We start from the raw sequence: 22,452 nt of genomic DNA on the forward strand, positions 1-22,452 counted from the left end.
CCTACCTAGACCTGGCGAAGGCTTTCGATACAATACCCCACTCGGGTATCATTGAAAAACTCATCAACTTAAATGTAAACCCATACATTACAAGATGGGTTGCAAACTGGCTGAGTGACAGAACCCACAGGGGCAGAGTTGCTGGCGCCATGTCATACTCAAAGCCTGTCACAAGTGGTGTCCCACAGGGCTCAGTCCTGGGCCCACTCTTGTTTGGCATCTACTTTTCTGAAGTACAAGCAAACACAGGAGGGTTATGGCTGACAAAGTTTGCAGATGACTACAAACTGGGCGCCATAGTTGAAAACACATCCGACACAGATATCCTTCAGAAGGGTCTCACAGAAGCGGATACCTGGTGCCAGAGCCATGGCCTAAAGTTAAATGCCAAGAAATGCATAGTCATACCCTTCGGGAAAAATAAGGTTACCCCTAGCTATCATATAGGTGGCAATCCCCTGATCACAGAAGAAGTTATCAGGGACCTGGGAACCCAGTTTGACAGTAGCCTTTCATTCGACACTCATATTACTAAAGTAGTTAGGAAGACCTTCTACATTGCCCACCTTATCATGAAGGGATTCACATCTAGATCAAGGGAGGTCATAGTCTCCCTATACTCATCACTCATCAGACCAATGATCGAGTACAATGCCCCATTCGGAATGTATCTGACCTGACACTTGCAGCAGCTGGAGAGGCCACAAAAGTTCCTCACCAAAAGGATAAAGGGTCTCAAAAATCTGTCTTATGCTGCCCGACTGAAAGAACTCCAGCTATATTCAGTTGCTTACCGCTTGCTCAGAGGTGACCTATGCCTGACATACAAGGCCATGTCAAACCCAGATTTGATGAACATGCTTCATCTCAAAAAATCCAGATCCCTCAGAGCCACAAGGGCGGGAGACTTAAACCTCGACACGGTTATTAATAGGACGTGCAGGAGGGATAGATTCATCACCCAAAGACTCCCTATGCTATGGAACAAAATCCCGGTTGATGTGAGGCAGAGCACCTCGCTGGCCTTGTTCAAGAGGAATCTTGACCAATGGATGGGAGACCGCAGATACACCCCAGGGGTTACCTCAGTGTCACTGCTCGACAGAGGCACAGTAAAATAATGGGCATAGTTTCTCCAAACTAAAGGGGTGGCGTAAGCCACAAAACTATGGGCTAGGCTTATAAATGCCCTCGGGCAGATAGCCTAGTATGAACCTATGAACCTATGAACCTATGAATCAAAGTACTTAACTTTCCCTGGATGGCACTGGATACAAGTAAAACACTTCTAGAATGGTGGTTAGGACTACAAGCTTTGCTGAACTCCAGGAAAATGAGCAGGAGATGGTATGTAGTGAAGGAGGTTTACTCAAGACTAATACTGATTTGCTATATGGGTACTCAGTATCATATGTCTATGGAAAGCAATGAGTGGGAACAGTACATAAATAGCTTATACAACAAACAATAGTAATGAAAGGGGAGAAGGAGGTACTTTGGAAATCAGATAATCATAAGGGTCTGAGGGCAGAGACACAGCCTTATAAAACAACAACAGTAGAAATGTGGGAGGGTTGGGACACTTTAAGGAGCAAGCAGACTATCTACAGAGAGAAATCAAATAAAGGCAATATTGGAGTCTTTCAGAAACTTTAGTTTAACGTGTTGGTGAGAGATGGGGCAGACACGGAATGCAAGCAGGTAAATGATAAGCAGAACATGAAAGCGCTGAAGCACAAACTAGAACAGAGACAACTCTCTCACCACTGAACGTCTACTATAGTTTAAGGCACCAGACTATGCAGAAATGTATTTAGTTTATGGAAAAAATGCAATAATAAATGACTAAGGCACAAATCTGGTAGTAGGGCCATGCAATTCTGCCACAACTGTGAATTGTACTAAAAGACTAAGGCCCATCAAGGTTTAAAATGCAAACAGATCGCTTTTACAAGTAATCCTATTGTGGAAATACAACTGCAGAATAACTAAGGTCCCTGAGCAAACTTAAAAAATGCAATCAGATGGAACAGAGCAGAAAAGTACAAAGTAGTATCACAACACAGATCACTATAAGTGCACTTAAGTATTTATCCAGAACTGAAATAATTAAAGCAATTTAATTCCCTCTTTTTAAAAAGCTAGTTACTCACATTCTGCTTCCTAAAATGCGTTTTCCATATTGTCAGATTTAGACAGCCTTATTTTTTTTTTTGGTTGGGGTGAGAATAAGCATTTAACCAGACACCAGAGCAGAACACTGGGATTTGGCTGCTGTATGTATGGATGTTGGTCATGTTCCTGTCTGTCTGATACTTCTGATACATCCAGGGGAAAAAATGAGGTCCCTAGCTGCAGTATTATTTCTAAAAATTAATATTTCAGGCATGCATAAAAGTCACATATTCTGCAAAATGAGAAAATACTACATTTCAATAAAAGTGAAAATTGACTGATTTTTTTATTAACAAGTCAAGTCTGCTGCTTCCACAAAAGCACACTGCAGATTATCAAATACAGGGTGATGCCTAGAGTTTACTCCAAATGCAGCTGCCCTTCCCACATCACTATCACCCTCAACCTTCCACGCCCTCATCCATATTACATTTCCCTTTCATACTGCTTTCAGTTACGTCCACTCATGTCTCATACATCTCATAATGTATATCTTTCTTTGTTTTTTTTTTCTTTTTTGGCTCAGTTTTATTTATTTGTTTATTTATTTTGCTTTTGATGCAGAGCTGCCTTTCTTTCTTAATTCCATTCATTAAGAAGTCTGTCCTCTCCACTGATTTAATTTTCCAGTAGTCTGAGTGACTTAATGGATTTATGGGTTGTTTTTCTGTTCTTTTATCTAGGTTGAGCATATTTAGAGCTTCTTATCTCTGTTTATCCATTGTTGCTCTTCCTTAAACATAAATCCTTCTCTAAATATGGCCTCTGATGTTACATAAATAAGCCTTCTCTCCCCAAAGTTCAGTTTAATGGCTTGATCACAGCCTTCTCTGAAATTCAGTACAATAACACTACACTCCAACTTTTTTTTTAATGTGGGTTCTTTTCTATTTCACTGACTAGAATGATTCATTCTACATAGTATGATTAATACAGATAATTTACTAATATCCCCTGTAACTTATGTTTAGATATACCTTTCCTGAGTTTTTTATCCAGTGCTGCAATAGCCGCTGGTACTTTCTGAATAGTAAATGTTAGCTTCCTTAGTGACAGTCCAGTTAACCTGTACTATCATTTCATAACTTCCCCTCCTTCTTCATAAATTTGACATTGTGGGTTCTGTTTGAGCATCATCTGCTAAAGCAGTACCACACAGTGCATGCCACACAAAACATCCACTGTCAAGGCCTGAACTAGGCATGGATGCAGCAGTTATAAGTGTTACACTCTGCTAGCAGCTTACCTTTCTTCTAATGTTTTTCCACTAGTGATTATAGTTTTGTTTCTGTCCTTCAGACAGTTCTCGCTTATTCTATACCTGGACCAAGCACACACACTTTTATCTCCAATGACAGTAAATGAAAAGCATTGTTGAGACGTAAAGGTGTGAACTCCATAATCTTCGCGTTCTCTAATTCTATCAATTGCACGGGTGTTAATCAATATGCTTTTGTAGGTGTTTTTCATGTACCACCCAGAAAGTCAGATACATTTGCATTCTGCAGCTTATTCCCCAAACTGAATAGCACTGACCTGATATTTAGTGGTTGCTTGCAGATAAACATAATTGCCCTGTTGCAAAGGGGTAGCAGAACTGACCCAATCAGTCCAGTGATGAAATTACAATTTATATGGCTTTCCTGTCTCAACCAAATTACCACCCACTCCTCTCCATTGCTACCCTGCATTTACTCAGCCTTAACATTTAGCCTCCATCAGCTAATGCATTCTTCATCCACTTCTATAACTCACAGCAAAACACATCCCAGTGGAGATTGTCATTGCCCCAGCCCTTTTGTGAGGTAATGTCATATCATATCTGACATGATTATGTCCTTTCAGCAGCCCACTTGCAATCTTTCTTATCTCCTATTTGCCTCCTCAGACACATCTGCCCAGTGTCAGTGATTTCTAACTAACTTTAGATTTGTGACCCCAAATCTACCCCCAGAATCCAGTCCATGTTCACCACCTTTGCCATTCATTTGCTCTTTACTCACCTCCTTTCTCAAGCCTGATATCGTTTTTAAAACCGAACTTTCAAAAGCTGAATGCACTATTAAAAAGCATAGCCTTACCATAACATTGAAGTTAATATTTCTCCCGTACCCACTGTTTCATATTTCTGTACTAAAAGCAACTTGACCATGCTATCCAGAGTGAGTTAACATCTATGCCATAATATATCTTAATATATATCTTAATAATCATCTTTACTAATAACCCTGCCTCACTGGTAAAAGATCTCCACTGTTCTCCTCTGTTATGCTCTCTCAATTCTTGTTATTCATTTGAGTAGCTATTTTTTCCCCCACTTTTACACCCAAACAAATTCATAGCAATATGAGTGTCAATAAATGTCACAGTAGTACTTTCTCTTCTTCAGCTGACCAGTGGCTGCCTTAGAGTGGAAGGCCAGGCATCTGATATTAAATTTAACAGATTCCAGTGTAAACCACCCACCATTTAACTGTGGACAACAGATAAGGACCAAGACAATTAATAACAAAAATTTAAGCACTAGCATCGATTGATTTGCAATTAACCATATGAGTATATAATAGGCAGCTCAGCAGATCAACCAGTCAATAAATAAGTAGGGTTTTCTTTAGTGCAATCAAGATATTGATTGATTGATCTTCATTAAAAGAGGCTTCGATAGCTCCCATTATCTTCAAATGATACATGGATCTGGACGTACTGAAAAATGATTACTCTGTCTCTAGCATTCCTTTTTATAGGTAAGATTACTAAACAGGTAATTTACCTGTTGACATTTTCCTATTTGACATCACATGGCTTTTTTGATGTATGTAAGTCTGATTTTCAGTCTAACCACGGTTTTTATTTGGGTTGTAAGTAATATCCTTATAATCAATAGATCTAGTCCATCTTGCCAGCTCCATTGGTGTAAATGTTAAAGCCCTGATTACAACCTATTCTGAAGTTCTTAAACATCTCAGCTCGGATCTGATGTAGGGAAGGAGCGACAAGATTTTGCCAAGTTTGCCTGGTAAGTAATGACTTTGATTATGTTATGTTTAGGAATGCATGCACATCAGATTGACCGACTGCTTGCCTAACTCCCTTGGACATTTGGGTACACACGGAACAGTAAGGGTTATACACAAACCCCCATCTCTGCTATGTGGATAAAACATTCTGCTTCTGGCTAGTCCCCCTCTTTTTCTGGAGAATGAATGGTTCCAAGCAGCTCTTACCCCTGAGAACTGACAGGCTCATCAGGTACTCATGAGGGATGTAACTTGATGGTCAGCAGAAAAACTGGGCCAAAAACACAATTTTATTTCATCTTGTCTATCTTTGATCTCACTGCAGCTTTTGATAGCTTGGGTAATGCCATCTTGATCAAATGCCAATGATCTCTTTCTTTCGCACTGTTTTTGATTGGATTACCTCTTACCTTTTGGCATGGATATAGAGGGTAATCACAGGAGTTAATTCGTCTTTGAGACAATTGCTGGACTGCAAGGTGCCCCAAAGCATGTTCTTGACATCTTAGTAGTTTGTAGTATATATACTGCCACTTAAGAAGATCTTAAAGGGTACAGGAACACATGTTGATGAAATTCAGATTTGTCTTTCCTTTAAGAAGAAGTTCAGTCCAGATTCCTCCAATGAACTTTGTAACATAATTACACACACACTCACACATGCATGCACCTAGGCACAAATGCCCACATAGACACGTGTGCATGTGTTACAACACTAAACATTTTGTCAAAATAAGAATCAATCCTCCTGATAATTCAGTATGTATAATTCAAGCATTGTGAGAGTAAATGTCCTAATGTTATGATCCTTCAGTGTTTTTTATATACAAATAGGCTGCCAAAGCCTTGTAGGTGAAACTGGTCCTGTTTACTGCTCTGGAGTCATATTATTGAAGAACATACTTTGATTTCATTGACCCTTTGCTGGCTAATACAGTTTATCAATAAAAAATGTCCTCTTCTTTCCCAATTTATTTATTTATTTATTTTGACATTTGTTAACTGGGTACGTCTGACTGAGCATGTGCCCTTCTCTAGCGGAGGCCTTGGGAGAAAAGCTTCACGCAGAACAATTAACATGGCAGGAATAACACAAGGTACAGAAGATCATCGGCTACATAACAATAACTACCAAAAATGTCAAATACTTGACAGACATTAAATACAGAAGAATCAATAGATCAATGGATCTAAGTGTCAAACGGAAAATAATAAAAACACAAAATATGCAGAGCGAAATCTCAAATACAGTAAAAAATATATCAATCAACAATCAAAGATGTTAATGTATGTATGACACTTAAGGTCGTAAGTGTGGTTCCAAAACAAATCAGAGATGCGGTACAGATTAAAAGTAACCTGCAAGCCTTGGAGTAAGAAATACCTTTTAGAAATAACGGTAAGTGAGAAGATGACTAAGGCGATTAGAAGGGAGACACGGAAAGGGCATTAAAACAGTAGGAAGAGGGGGAGAAAGGGAGAGAATGAGAAATAAAGGACAAGTGGAAATCGAGCAAATGAAGGGTATGAAGCAAGTTAGATGTGGGAAGTAAGAAAAGTAGTAGACATGACAGAGAACCAATGAGGATACAGAAAGAAGTTCAGGGTGGGAAGTAGGGATGAGAGTTAGGTGGGGATATGGCAGGAGCAGATCCATGAGTTCAGCAGAGACTCTTTTAAAGTTTTTTTGAAGTTGAACGTATTGGGAATAGTTCTAATGGACGGAAGAAGTTTGTTCCAGGCTGAGGCAACAGAATAGCTGATATAACTGTTGTCCAATATTTTTTGTAGGCTTGTAGATTTGTAACAGAAACTGGTCAGAGCTCCTAAGCTAAGGTAATGAGGGATGAGAGGGCAGGGCAAGAGGTTGGTTTGTTGATAATTGAGTGAATAAGGAGCACTTGAGTGAGTAGGAGCCAGTGTGGGAGCTCAAGCCAGTTTAATGATATGAGAGAAGTGCAGTGGTGAGAGTTGTAGGGTTGACTGGCAGTGAACCTAGTGACTTTATTGTAAGAGACTTTGAGTTTACTTTTTAGGTAGGATTGTAAAGTGGTTGAGACTGGAAGGCATAAAGAAGGCTGGAAAGAAGATAGGCACAGGCAAGGGGAAAGTCTGGAGTTGTCAATGAGGAATTTTTTTTCTAGAGAACAATCCCAGTTTTTGCTGAGTCTTTTTTATCCAATTCTGGACACGAAGGTGGATATTTAGTTCATTATCTATGATAGCAGCAAGGCGCTTGGTGTGTGTTTCAACATTTATAGTGATGTTGTTAAGATATGTAATAATAAAAGATGATTTAAAATGTGAAAGTGTCTTTGGAGGAATCAGAGAAGTTTAGTTTTATTGGGGTTAAGTACTAGTTGATTTTGAGCTAGCCAACTTTTGATGGAGTTGAAGGAGTTTTGGGTTAAAGTGTGGAGTTGTGGCAGATTATTAGATGTACAGATGACAGCGGAGTCGTATGGGTAATGTATGAGAGAGGACTGAGTGCAGGAAGTATAAAGAGCGTTAGTGAAGATATTAAATAGTAGAACCTTCAGGTACTCCGGCCTTAACTGGGAGGAAGGGTGAGAAAGAAGAGAGCCATTTGATGGACTGCTGTCTGTTAGTAAGGTTGCTAGGGAACCATTTGAGAGTTGTATTAGAGAGACCGAGATCAGACATTTTAGTGAGAAGCTTAGGCTGTGATACAGTGTCAAAGACTTTGAAAAGGTCTAAAAATAGGGAGGAAAACAATTTATTTTTGTCTCTGCCTTGAGAGATGGTATGAATGAAGAAGATTAGTGCAGTAGTTGTACTATGATTAGGACGGAAGCCATGTTGGGTGGGAGCGAGTACATTTTCTGCAGAATATAATTAAGGAGCTGATTGCGTATGCATTTCTCAATATTTTTGAGATGGGGACAGGATGCCAATGGCCCTATATTTTGAGAGGTCAGTGGAATATCTTCCTTTATGGATGGGTACAATGAAGAATTGTTACCAGATAGAGGGGACTCTAGATTCTTGGATAGATCAGTTGAAGACGATCAAGATAGAATAGGCTACAGAGATGGCAGATAGCTTTAGGAATTCCGGTGGGAAATTATCAGCCAAGGGAGTGCAAGGCTTTAGTGTGCTCAGCAGAGATTTAATGTAGGCATTGAGGACTGGTTTGAGAGAAAATTTTAAGGCCTAAAGGAGAGGGAAGAGTAGTAAATTGGGAGTGTGAGTATTCTGAGTAAGGTTGCTAATGGAGTCATTGAAATGTGAGTTGAGAATAATAGCAGTTTCTCGTGATGAACTTTTGAGACAAGGGTTAGGTATACTAGGGCTGCTTGGGTAAAGAATCTTTTTTATACTGCAATAGGTTTGAATTTGTTTCTTAGCTTCATCCTTTGACATGATTTTCTGTTGATAACTTCAGGCTTAAGAATCAAGTGGCAGCTGTCCTCAAGATGTCTTACTTACATTTAAGAGTATTGTCCATGCCCATAACCTCATTTAATTTCTGAACTTTGCAGCTGTAAGGAGTTGTACACTAATGTCACCTTGTTTAGATTATTGGAGTGTCTGTTACCTAGAGCTAACAGATAAGAATGTGACTTGACTGTAGGTGATACAGAATTCTACTCCATGACTGCTGGCAGGAGTACCTCACATTTGTCACGCCATCCCATTACTGTGGGATCAGCATTGTCTAATGGATGCTACCAGGTCTGTTTTTAAGATCCCTACTCTTACCTACTGAACCCCACATAGCCTATTTAAATGAGCTGCTAGTGCATTCTTCCCTACAAAGGTATATCAGGTCATTGGGTGAGGGTGCTACTGGCTGTCACAAGAATTCACCTCAAAATATATAGCAGTTCATCTTTTGCAGTCTCACTCCAGTTCTTTAGAATTGCTACCTTCCCTGATTAAGGAATGTAATTCCAAAAACTGCTTCAGAAGGTCCTTAAAGGGCCATGTCTTTGTTAGCAGCTATTAGGCATGCAGTCCAGGAGACCAACCATAAGGAAGCATAGCCCAATTTCTCAGTTGCCTCAAAGCAGTGTCTGAGTACACAATTTGCTCCAAGTGACACAGTAGGTTAATGGAGGCTGAGAGATCCAAATCCCAGATTACAGAGTGCAGTTTGTTCATAGCTCAGAACTTTAATCTTCTGCATTAATAGCCAGACTGTTCCGGAAGGTCTTCTTAAATCTATTCAAGAGATTCGCTTTTATATGCATTGGTTTATTTTAATTAATGTATTATTACTTATGCCATTTATTCTGTTCAACAGAGACATAAATGGTATGATAAAATGACTAAATCAACACTTGCTCTTGTATACCAGTTAATCTGAAAATCATAAAATACGGACTGTCTTCATGGTGGTGGAAGGCTTTACCACTGACCTTCCCTTTATGCACACAAGGAGACAAATATATAAAGACCTCTTGAACTTTTGCCATTTTTTTAAATAAGTCAGTTCTACCACTAATAAAGGACACTGAACAGGCAGGTGCCAATTAACTCATATTCTCACACTGTAACTCACAATTCAAATCCTGCTGGTTTTATTTATGTGCTGCAAGCTGTGTGCTGCATTCAGATGTCTGAAATGGTATCTTGTAAATATTTTATAATTATAAAATTACTAAAAAAAAGGACGGACAAGTAAATATAAGGCAGCATTCCTATTCCCAGCCTGCATACAGATGTAAAGCAAATGTGGGAATCTCTGTGATACACCGATATGTAAATGTGAGAACTGTGAATGAGTGCCACTAATTTTTAAACTTCTTAGCCCAGTAAAGAAACATCCAATACAATTTTACACAGTTGAATCTGTGCAAAATAAGATGCAAAGAATGCAAATATGTATGAAACAGATACACATCTGTATATGTGCTTCACATGTTTAAAAGTTCCCAAATGCATTTGCTTAATTTTCGCAATCAGCAGTGGGTGCTACATCGCACTTGTGATGCAGGAATTTTCTACGAGAGTCTGTGCTGACTATGCATCAATGTCACCGAGCAGCAGCACATGAAATGTTTAAAGGTTTTACTTCACTATCATGGCTTCCTTATATGGGCACACTTTTGGCTTTTTTAACTTATGAAAGGGGAAGATTGTAAAACCAGAAAAAAAGGGGTGAGTAGGTATGGAAAACACAACAAGAATATATTAAGAGATATGTGCTGGTGGAGGTGGAACAAAATAAATACTTTTTTTTATTTTTTGAATAAACCCCCTTGTTTTTATATAGATATGTGTATATAACTATATGTGTCATGTATATATATATATATATATATATATATATATATATATATATAAAGAGAGTGATACACACACAGAAATATAGACACACACACACACACACACACACACACACACACACACACACACACATGCACACACACGTACACAAACACACATGTATATATGTATATATATATATATATATATATATATATATATATATATATATATATAAAGATAGTGATACACACAGAAATATAGATACACACACACACACACACACACACACACACACACACACACACACACACACACACACACACAGAGACACACACACACACACGTACACAAACACACATGTATATATATATATATATATATATATATATATATATATATATATATATATGGGTTCACTTTATAACATCGAAATACTGAAATGTCGAATTTCAGTATCTCGAAGCTATAAAGTCGAATGTTTGAAATAGCGAACGTTCATAATCGCGAATTTCACATATGTCGAATATATGTCGAATTCACGGTTATGAACTTGCGCTACGTAATGTCCAGGTTTGTGTTTTGGTGGTGCACGGTGCCGTGTGTGGATGTAGGTGTTATGTCAGGTAAGTGAGTGTTTTGTAAGGGTTTTGAGTGGGAGTTAGAGTGTGTGTGAGGGATTGGAGAATGTGTGTGTGTGAGTGAGCTTTTGTGTTGTGTTTGTGCGATCTCGGAGTTAGTATATATAAGTAGGGGGGGGTGCAGGGGGGCTTGCCCCCCTGCTTATGTGTGTGTGAGTTGTGTATGTGTGTTTTATTTTGTTTATGTTGTGATGTGGGTGTTGTGTTGTATGTTTAGTGTAGTGTGTGCGGTGTTTTCGGTTATGTGGTTTCGCGGTTTTTATTTGTCGGTGTTTTGTGGATTCGGTTTTATAGTCTCGAGATACTGAAATTCGATATTTCAGCATTTCGAGGTTATAAAGTGAATCCATATATATATATATATATATATATATATATATTTTTTTTTTTTTACCCCCTGTCACGCTCTCTCTATGCACACACACACAGACCCACACACAAATAAATGTATGTATATGTATATATATATATATATATATATATATATATATATATATATATATTATAAATATGGGTATACTAAAAATAGTCTAAGCAGCATAATATAGGCAGCAAAAATATGTAAACTAAATTCAAAAATATTTAAACAGAAAATAATAACAGAATCTACTCACAGCCAAAGCCAATGTTTTTGCAGGGGGGGCAAACTCCATTGTAGCACCCACACTCCCTACTAATTATATACTCCAACTCAGAGGGATGTCACACAACAGTGGGTATAATTTAAATTCTGTTGATATTTTGTGTTTAGATAGTTTTCAAGTTCATATGTTTTTCATGCCAGTATTGTGCTGTTTAGATTATTATAAGTGCACCAACAGATATATTTATGTATGTAAGAGAAGATGGATGGTGAGATTAAAAGGCAGAGTGGATAGGAAGGGTGGTTATGGAAGAGTTAAGAATATTGAAATTAACATGAAAGGCACACAAGATGGATAAGAACACTATGGAGGGCTTACAAGTATAAAGAGATACAGATGCACAGAAGGCAGACAGAGTCAAAGGGGACAAGAAACCGATCACTTCCACCCCTGTCTGGAAAGCCTCACATTGTTCTCTGCCCTGATGTCCCTGGGTGGGGGGATATGGATAGTGTGGGGATTGAGGCTTCCAGTGGCATGGTGTTCGGAGCTGACCTGGACACAGAGTCTTACATCTGCTGAAGGAAACTTTGGCACATGTTCCACTGCCACTCCAATGAAGCCTCCACCAGGTCTTGAAACTCTGAATGATATCTTTCCAGGTTGCCACACTATGGGGTGCCCACAGGAGTGGTGCTGTAGATCAGAGTGTAGCGTGTGTGTGCTATGTCTTTAAGAAGCATATGAGGTTGTGTGTGCATGTATAAATTCCAGACATGTGCAATCCCAAGTGGTATTTTGTAGAAGCAGCCAATGAGTGAGCATGTATGATCACAGCAGTTATTTTGTATATAAGTTACTTAGTCTTAGTCAAATAAGCCTTTACAGTAATGTGTTTGTATAGAATAAAGCTGCTTAAACAAAACCCATGAAGACTCATTTATTCATGTACCAACGTGAAAGTGAGATAGTGTCAGAACCGGGATGGAAAAGAACAAAACATTTGGAGGCATAAGATATAAAGACGACAGAGAAGGTAAAACTGAGAGAAAACAGTGCAAGCACAACCAGGAAGAATTAATTAAAGGTAATGAAAAGTAATACAAATTATTTACTCAATGCAAAGAGGTAAGAAAAGGCATTACAAGAGCATAAACTGCATTATCAGTCAAAGAGAAAACACAAAAAGTCTGTTAACTAAAGAAAATGTTTAAGATAAAAGTGTTTGATGAAAGAAATGTGTTTAAAGTACAAAATGAGCATGTTTAAGGAAATAAGGAGTGTGTTTAGGTGCATAGGTTCATAGGTTGGTACTAGGCTATCAGTCTTAGGGCCTATACAAGCCTAACCATAACAATTCCCTGGATATTTCTTCCCACAATATTTACTTCCCTGGACTCCTGTCTAGCAGGGTGACTGACGTGATCCCTGGTGTGAATTTCCTATCTCCCATCCAATTGTCAAGGTTCCCTTTGAAGAGAGCCAAAGAGGCGTTCTGCTTGGCATGTATGGGCAGTCTATTCCAGAGTCTGGGGAGTCTCTGGGTCAGAAACCTATCCCTCCAGCATGTTTTGTTCATTGTGATGACAAGGTTTAGATCCCTGGAGCATGTAGCTCTGAGGTATTGAGATTTCTTTAAGTGTAGCATGTCTAACAGCTCAGGGTTTGACACGGCCTTGTATGTTAAGAAGATATCGCCTCTGAGTAGACGATATGCGACAGAGTATAGCTGTATTTTTTTAGACAGTCAGCATAGGGCACCTACTTTAGGTCTGTGATTCTTTTAGTGAGGTATTTCTGCGGCCTTTCCAGTTGTTGCATATGACTTGAGAGGTAAATATCAAACGGGGCATTGTATTCTATAATGGGTCTAATGAGGGATGAGTACAGTGGGACAATGACCTCCTTTTTTCTGGATGAAAAGCCCTTAAGGCAGAATTGGGCATGTTTAGAATAAAACGAGCACAAAGAAAGTATGCTAGGCATAAAAAAAAGAAAAAAAGTTTAAGTGGGCACAAAGAATATAATAAGGAAAGAAAAGGGCACAGTAAGTAAAAATAAAGCAAGGCGACTGCTATGTTGAGCAAAGTGAATATCTAAAAATGTAATAAATAGCTAAATGGACTATACAGTAAAAATGAAACAGAAAAACAAAAAAGCTGCTGTGTTTGGGCTTAACTACGACTTTGTATGGTATCAAAAGAGTAATTAAAGTTATTCAATGTATCTCAGAGTGTGTAAAAGTACTTACAGTGTGTGATTATTTCTGTGCATGTATTTCAGAGTTCACTGTGTGTGAAATACAACTGTCTCGTGTAATTCAGTTGAAGCATAGTTATTTGAAGAAAGGTTCTTGTGCTGGATATGTCTGTTCACAAAGTGCCGCCATTACAGAGTGCTTCTTATACTGTAAGGAGGTGTCTAACAAGGTGCTGCCATTTTTGGGACATTTCAGTGTATTGTATCTAGTCATTTACAAAGTGCAAACACCTCAAAAGACATGAACTTGGGCAACAAAAAAATCTGACTATTCGCATTGTGCAATTGCTTAACACGTTTTTTGTATTAAAGAAAGGTGTTTTTACAAAAGATTACAAGAGTATCACAGGGCTCGTGAATTGCTCAGTTGCATTGCAAAGTTCTTGAATGTTTCTTAAAGTGACGACTTTAATAAGTGATGGCGCATGACTGTAGCATGCTTGCCCTTATCGATACAATTTCAAGCAATTACTTTAGCATTTTTGCCTTTAGCAATTCTGATAGCCAATGATTTTAGCATTTCTGCCTTTACCTATCAAAAATTTCATAAAGCATTACAAAGTCTAAGAAACTATTCTGTTAAGCTCCATAAAGCAATAGAAAAGTTGAAAACTATTCCACAGCATTTCATAAAGTAGCAAAAAAGTCTAAAAAAGTTATTTTGCAAGGCGCAGTGAAGCATCGAGAAAGCTCAAAAGTTATTTCGCAAAGTACCATAAAGCATCGAGAAACCTAAAAAGCTATTTCATAAAGCACAGTGAAGCATTAAGAAATCTGAAAGTTATTTCATAAAGTGCAATAAAGCATCAAGAAGCCCGAGAGGTTTATTTCGCAAAGTCCAGTTAGTTGAATGCACTGTGTGGTTATTCATTCACACAATTCCGATAAGTAAAAAGAAAGAAAGTCCACGTATAGAGCACAAAAGCTTTGACCAAACTGTGTTTATGTCAATTACTTATGTGTGTGTGTGTGTTTGTGTGTGTGTGTGTGTGTGTGTGTGTGTGTGTGTGTGTGTGTGTGTGTGTGTGTGTGTGTGTGTGTGTATCTTTGTATGTATTTGCAAGACCCTTCATTGGTATGTGTTAATATGGCAAATGGATTTCGAAAACCACAACCACTTGTGTTTGACCAGAATATTGCGGAGAACTAGAGAATATTTGAACAGGAATATGATATTTTTATTCAAGCAGCTTATGCAGATAGAGATGCATGCACAAGGGCATTTATTTTGCTAAATCTAGCAGGATCTGAGGCTATAGAAAGAGTGTGATCATTTGTTTATGCACCAGCAGTATATAAAGGTGAGGTTGCAGATCGCCATATTTTTGTGCAAGCTGAATCCAGAGAAGACCCAGAGTATTTAAAGCATACATTCAAAGAAATGTGAAACCCCCAGATGAACATTACATTAGAGAGGCATTTGTTTTGTACAAGAAATCAGAAACCAGGGGAAACATTTGCAGCTTATATAACTGGCTTGAGGCATACCTCTCAAGTGTACTTCATTACGAGGAACGTAACTCATTTGGGGTCTTAAAAAGTTCATGTTCCTCGAAATTCCTCAAAGTTCCACATTGAAAGAGTCTGTCACACATTCAGTGTTAGGAATTTTTTAAGTGAAATCCATTGTAAATAGAAATGAATCATATTAATTCATTAAAGGATCTTCTTTACAAGTAAAACCAGCATATTTTAACCATCCTATGACCTTCCTAGTTGAAGTTGTTAGTAAGCCTTTAGTATGTGTTCCACATTTTGCCCATTTGTTCCACATTTTGAAGGCCAGTGTTCCTCATTTTGGCGATGGAAGGTTGAGAGCTATGGCTTGAGGAATAAGGTTAAAACGTGTCAGTTTGGTGACTTGAAGGATGAGCTGATAAAGGATAGACTTGTATGCTGTATTAATAGTGCTGCAGTGAGAAAGACTTTGCTGTGTGACATTGATTTGACATTAAACAAAATAATAAAGATTTGTCAGATCCATGAGGTGACAGAAAGTCACACAAATATGCTTACAAGTGACAAAAGCATGGTTTCAGCAAACGCAAAAGTAAATGTAGAGTATGCAACATGTGGCAAGCAGAAACAGGCCTAAGCAAAGTGCAGCCACAGGGTTTCCAAGGAAGGTGCTGAGTTTTCCAGAGAGTTCTAGGAAAAGTGCAAGCTCCACCACCATTTTAGTACCATACAAATGTGAGTCAGCAAAACCCAAGTCTAGCTTTATTGTTAACTGTCAAAATTGTGGTGCAAACCATGAGTCTAAAAGAGAGAAATGTTTAGCATATGGTCAGCAGTGCCATAAGGGCAAGAAATGGAATCAATTTCAAAAGATTTGCAAATCAAGTAAGCCTCAGACAGTTGTAAAGAAAGGTCATAGAAGAAAGCAAGTTGATCAAGTAGAGGCAAAACAGTCAGCTTTCTATGTGGGTGGTGTATCAGTACTGCATGAAAGAGTTGCTGCAGTAAACTTATTGACAAGGAGTGAAGTGTTTTGCACATTTCAGATCAATGGAAAATTCAGAGGTCAAAGTCGACACCGGATCAAATGTACAATGTTATATCAGCAGATACATTTGTAAAAGTGAGAACCAATGAATTACTCAATGTAACCAACAGTGTGAGACTTGTTGTGTATGGAGGTGAAGAAATTCAAACTGAAGGTTCAGTAATACTTTTATGTTATTTGGCTGAGAACTGTTACAACTTATTATTCTATGTATAACCAAAAATACACAGAGGTATCTATACTGTACATATAGAGAAAACTGCATATAAAAGACACATACAGTTGCAGGTTATTACCTGTAAAGATCCACTATTCAGTTTCAAGAACAATATGTCACTCAAGAAGCAGTTATGTAACAAGAATATGCCTAAGAAAGCCATCCCTTCTTCACGTCAGGGCACTTTTCCTTGCAGGTCATGCAGTGCCTGCCCCTATATTTACAGTGTAAATACCTATGTCCACCCCACCAAGCATTTTCAGTTACAGCTTAATACTTATGCTGATTGCAAGAGCACTGATGTTGTTTACTATTGTTTTTCTCAGAAATGTCCGGTGTTTTATGTAGGTAAAACGAATAGATTTCTTAAAGACAGAATTCTAGAACATCTTCGTGATGTCAAAAATAAGAAACCCACTAATGCACTCGCCCAGCATATTATTAATACAGATAATTCACATTCTTTTAAGTTTTTTGTGCTACGGCGCATACACAAAAACATTAGAGGAGGGGATATAGAAAATTTTACTGAAAGCTGTGAACAGAGATGGATCATTAAATTGAATGCAGATAAATATCCAGGCCTTAATGGCTCTACTTCCTTGGTTCCTTTCTTGAAAGCAAGACGCCTCAAACATGTTTAATTTTAGGCACCTCATACACCCATTACACCTATTTTTTCATAGTTTAGAGACATAGACTACTTTTAGTTATACATACATATTGTAGATAGATTTAATAACTAGATCTAGATTTTTATCCTTTAATTTTTCATAGCTATAGTATTTATGGAGTTTATATCTATTACTTAGGTCTTTTACCAACAGTTTGTATATAGTTTTTGTATATAGTTTTTGTATGCAGTTTTTATATGCATTTACATGCAGTTTTTTATATGCAGTTTTCTCTATATGTAGCCTTTTCTACATTTATAAGTTATATAGTTTTAATGCCTTAATTGACCTATGACATCAGTGATTGAGTCAATGGTTCCATCTGTATATAAGCAATGGAGTGTTTTATTTTCTTGTCTGATGAAGCAATTAGTTTTGCGAAAGCGTTCACCACTGTTCTTATTTTTTGTGTAATAAAGACGCTATTGTGTGGTACCTCGGTGTATTGTTGGTTATATATAGTTCTGGTTTTGTGCACCTGGGTTTTACCTGAAGCCATTTCTCTTTTTATACATATTATTCTATGTAGTCTGATGACTGGTGCAATCTTTGCTAGGTCTCAAAGATAGTTTGAGAATTAATCTGCTTTCTTTTGCTAAAAAAGTTCATCGTGTGACTGCAGTTTAAGTTTTTCAGAATCCATTTTCTCAGAGTATGTTGATGTTTTTGATGATAACTTAGCAAACTTCCAGTTGTGCATTCTATGAAATTAGACCCTGAGGTCACACCAGTGGTCAGACCAGCAAGAAAAGTCCCAATAGCAATGCAAGATAAAGTCAAAGCTCAACTGGATAAGATGGTGCAGCAAGGTGTGATTTGTCCAGTCACAGAACCAACTGAATGGGTGTCATCCATAGTAGCCACTCAAAAGAAAGGCTCAGACAAAATCAGAATATGCATTGATCCTAGAGATTTGAACAATGCATTAAAGAGGCCATATCATCCAATGCGCACAGTTGAGGAAGTTGCAGCTCTAATACCAAATGGCACTGTATTTTCTGTTTTCGATACAACCAGTTCATTTTGGCAAGTGATGCTTGATTGCAAATCCTCATTTCTAACTACTTTTGGTACTCCATTTTGCAGGTAGAGATTTCTAAGGATGCCATTTGAAATAAATTCTGCAAGTGAAGTCTTTCAGCGTGCAATGGAACAAAATTTTTCAGATTATCCTTGTGCCATAATAGTGGCCGATCTATTAGTTGGAGGCTATGGCGAAGCAGAGCATGACAGAAACCTCAAAAAAGTTCTAGACAGAGCATGTGAAGTAAATTTGAAGCTCAACCCTCTGAAGTACAAATTCAGACTTTCAGAATTAACCTACGTAGGACATTTGTTTACAAGTACAGGTTTAAGACATGACCCAACCAAACAACTAGCTGTTTTTAGAGATGTCAGCACCAAAGAATGCACAAGGTTTACAGTGTTTTCTGGGCATGGCCAACTATTTGGGCAAGTTTATACCAGATTTTAGTGAATTGACAGCACTGTTAAGAGAGATAGCATGCAAAAATGTTGTATGGTCATGGCTACAACATCATCAGAAGACATTTGATGACCTTAAGCAGAAAATTGCGACCCCCACTAAGTTAAGGTACTATGATGTGAATAAACCAGTTGTCCTATCCTGTGATGCTTCTAATTCTGGTCTTGGTGCAGTTATTCTTCAAGAAGGCAGACCAGTAGCCTATGCATCTAGGACACTTACTCAAACTGAGTTGCATTATGCTCAAATTGAGAAAGAACTTTTAGCAATAGTTTTCACTTGTTTCAAGTTTCATGATTATACTTATGGTTGAGCTATTCAAATTGAAACTGATCATCAACTTCTAGTTACTATTCTAAAGAAGCCTATGCATTCTGCTAAGGTGAGATTACAAAGAATGATGCTCAAATTGCAAAAGTACAATTTCAAAATGGTCTGCACTAAAGGTAAATTGCTCTCTCTGGCTGATACTTTATCCATATTGCTTAGAAGTACAACAGAACAGCTTGATGCTGAAACATTTGACTTTGATGTAATGTCAGTGCGTAATTTTTCCATCACTAGACTTGATGAGTTTAGAGATACTATTACTGATCAAATTTCACAAAAGCTTAATCATTACATCAATGTTAGATGGCCGTCAAAGCAATCTGGTCACCCCAGTTTATTATCCAGTAAGAGAAGGGCAAGAGAACTAGTATTTTGGCATTCATTATCAAAAGACATTGATAGAGTTCTTTCTTCTTGTTCAGTATATAATAGTACCAGAGTGCATTAGCAAAAAAAAAAAACACTTCAGCTAAATACAATACCTGAACTTCCTCAGTCTACTGTTGCAACTGATATCTTTGAATGGAATAATCATCACTATTTGGTTTTGGTAGACTCTTACTCAAACTGGTTTGAGATCGATCTGCTACCAAACTTAACCTCAACAGCTGTTATCACTAAGCTTACATGTCATTTTTCAGTTCATGGTAGTCCACACAAACTTTATTCTAACAATGGTACTCAATTTACTAGCCAGTTGTTTCAGAAATTTGTGTAAGAGTGGGACTTTGTACATGTCACTAGTAGTCCTGAATTTCCTCAATCCAATGGTCTAGCTGAATGAACAGTACAGAGTGCAAAGCAATTATTTGAAAAGTCAAAGTTTGACAATACCGATGTATTCTTGAATTTACTTAATCTCAGAAACATACCTCATGACGATATTCTTGGCTCACCTGTTCAAAGACTACTTTCCAGAAAAAACTAGAACTACTCTACCTATTTCATCAAGTTTTTTGAAGCCTAATTCTAAGAACAATAAAACCATCAAGGCTCAATTGTTGAAGAAGTGTAATATCCAGAAATCTAGTTATGACAGATTGAGCAGATTACTTTGTTTGTTGAGAGAAGGATAGATGGTATGAGTCCAGACAATGAAAGGTTTTGATTGAATAGGACAGATAACAGGCATCTGTGCCAAGTCAAGATCCTATTTGGTAAGTTCCGAGGGTGTGGAGTATAGGAGGAACTGCAGACATTTTCTTCCTGTACCAGAATTATCACCATTGCAGTCATAACATTGTATCTGTGATGCAGACTCTAAATCAAAGACTGAGTCAGACATTGTTTCCAGACCAGTATGTGTTCAAAAGTCTGATTCTTTGCAGAAAGTAGTTTGAATATTCCACAGGTCAACCATTTTGCAGAGGCTGTTCCATTTGCTAAATCTGATTCCCAATTTTATGTCACACGATATGGATGAGTTTCTAAGCCTAGTGTGAAATACAAAGCAACGTGGACTTGATTGTATATACATGTGTACTTAGTATTGTATAATGCATGCCTTTAGATTATCTGTGATTTCTGCATGCTAAATAATCTCATGACAAATTGCATGATCTATGTCTCAAAGAGGGAGGATATAGATCAGAGTGTAGTGTGTGTGTGTGCTATGTCTTTAAGAAGCATGCAAAGCTGTGTGTGCACATATAAATTCCAGACACGTGCAGTCCCTAGTGCCATTTTGCAGAAGTAGCCTGTGTGTGAGCATGTATAATCACAGCAGTTAGTTTGTATATGTTACTTAGTCATAGTCAAATAAGCCTTTACAGTAATTTGTTTGTATACAATAAAGCTGCTTAAACAGAACCCACAAAGACTTGTTTATTCGTGTACCAACACAAAAGCGACAGGTGCCAACACTCCAAATCTGTGAATCAGTTATATGATGAGCAGGGACTACTTGGAATCTCTCCCTCACCTGACTCAACCATAGTCAATGTGCTTCAGACTCTAGTGGATCTTGAAATGAGACAAAAAAGGAGAGAAGAGAATAGATCATAAATATTTCATTACCAATGGTTTTATTTCACAGATAGAAAAATGAGAACAGCATTTTTTGTTCAGTGCTTCTAAACCAAGAAATACATGATAATAACTATTTATCACAGCAATATGAACAGATATCTACAGGTGTAAATAGTAATAAGTTGACATTAACTAATACTAGAGTGGCCTAATCCTCATTGCAAAGTTAAACTAGTTAGTGGAAAACTTCATTAATGTCCATGGGTTCATAGGCACTTGGGATGAACAAGGATATAAAAAGAGTGAAGTCAGGAAACACTGTAGAAAAAATACTGCTTTAATTACCAAAATCCATAGAACCTAGTGCTTTCACCATAAAACATACGGCATCATCAGAGTCAGTGGAACATTTTAAAACACTCTTATAAGTAGTTACTCCATTTTAACTACAACCAATCAAATTCATCAATGCATTAATTCATTTGTCCAAAATAATTGATCAAAAAATATATAAATAATTACAGTTACTCATCCATTCATCCAATTACATTTAAATATAAGGCTTTATTAGAAAAGCTCACCCAGACTCTGCCACTACTTGCTGTGAGGAAAAGGTTAGTTTGCTTTTGTTTTCTTGCATTTTATAGTACTTTGCTTCCTTCTATTTTGTATATTGTGATTTCTTTTCTCCGCACTGTATTTTACTTATATTCAGCTTTTAATTGCATATTAAAACTAGGAAAGATACCACAGTGGTGTCTCTTGAGAGCCACACAGAAGTTAGAGCAGTTCAACTAAGGTTAATCATCTGTGAATTTAGGGTGGAGCTATGAATTAAACCTTCTATTTAAGGGGTAAAATAAAATATTTCAAAGTTTTATTGGAAAAGCTCACCTAGACTCTACCACAACTTGCTATGAGGGAAAGGTTAGTTTGTTTTTGCTTTCTTGCATTTTATATTACTTTATCACCTTGTTCTAATTTGTATATGTGATTTGTTTTCTTTCCACTGCATTTTGCTTGTATTCTGCTTTTAACTGCATATTAAAACCAGGAAAGAGACTACACTGAGTCTCTTGTGAGTCACACATAAACTATTTATTGACAACCAGTTAATTCTCAAACAAACAAATAAAGTATGTGAGAGATGTATTTACCCAATGTCACTGGAAGCAAAGCTCTCACATAAAAGTACTCCTAATGTCAATAAGGTTGTTAATAGCACACAATACAAAGCAGACATATAGACCCACATATGGTGATGCACTTAAATGTAACCTTCCTAAACCCCAAAGACCTCCTAGACAAAGTACATATAACAAATACCCTCGGCAGCCTCAAATCTACTCTTTCAAAACAACAC

The sequence above is a fragment of the Protopterus annectens genome, chromosome 9.part0 (assembly GCF_019279795.1).
Source record: "Protopterus annectens isolate FY-2018-M chromosome 9.part0, PAN1.0, whole genome shotgun sequence".
Classification (NCBI taxonomy): Eukaryota; Metazoa; Chordata; order Ceratodontiformes; family Protopteridae; genus Protopterus; species Protopterus annectens.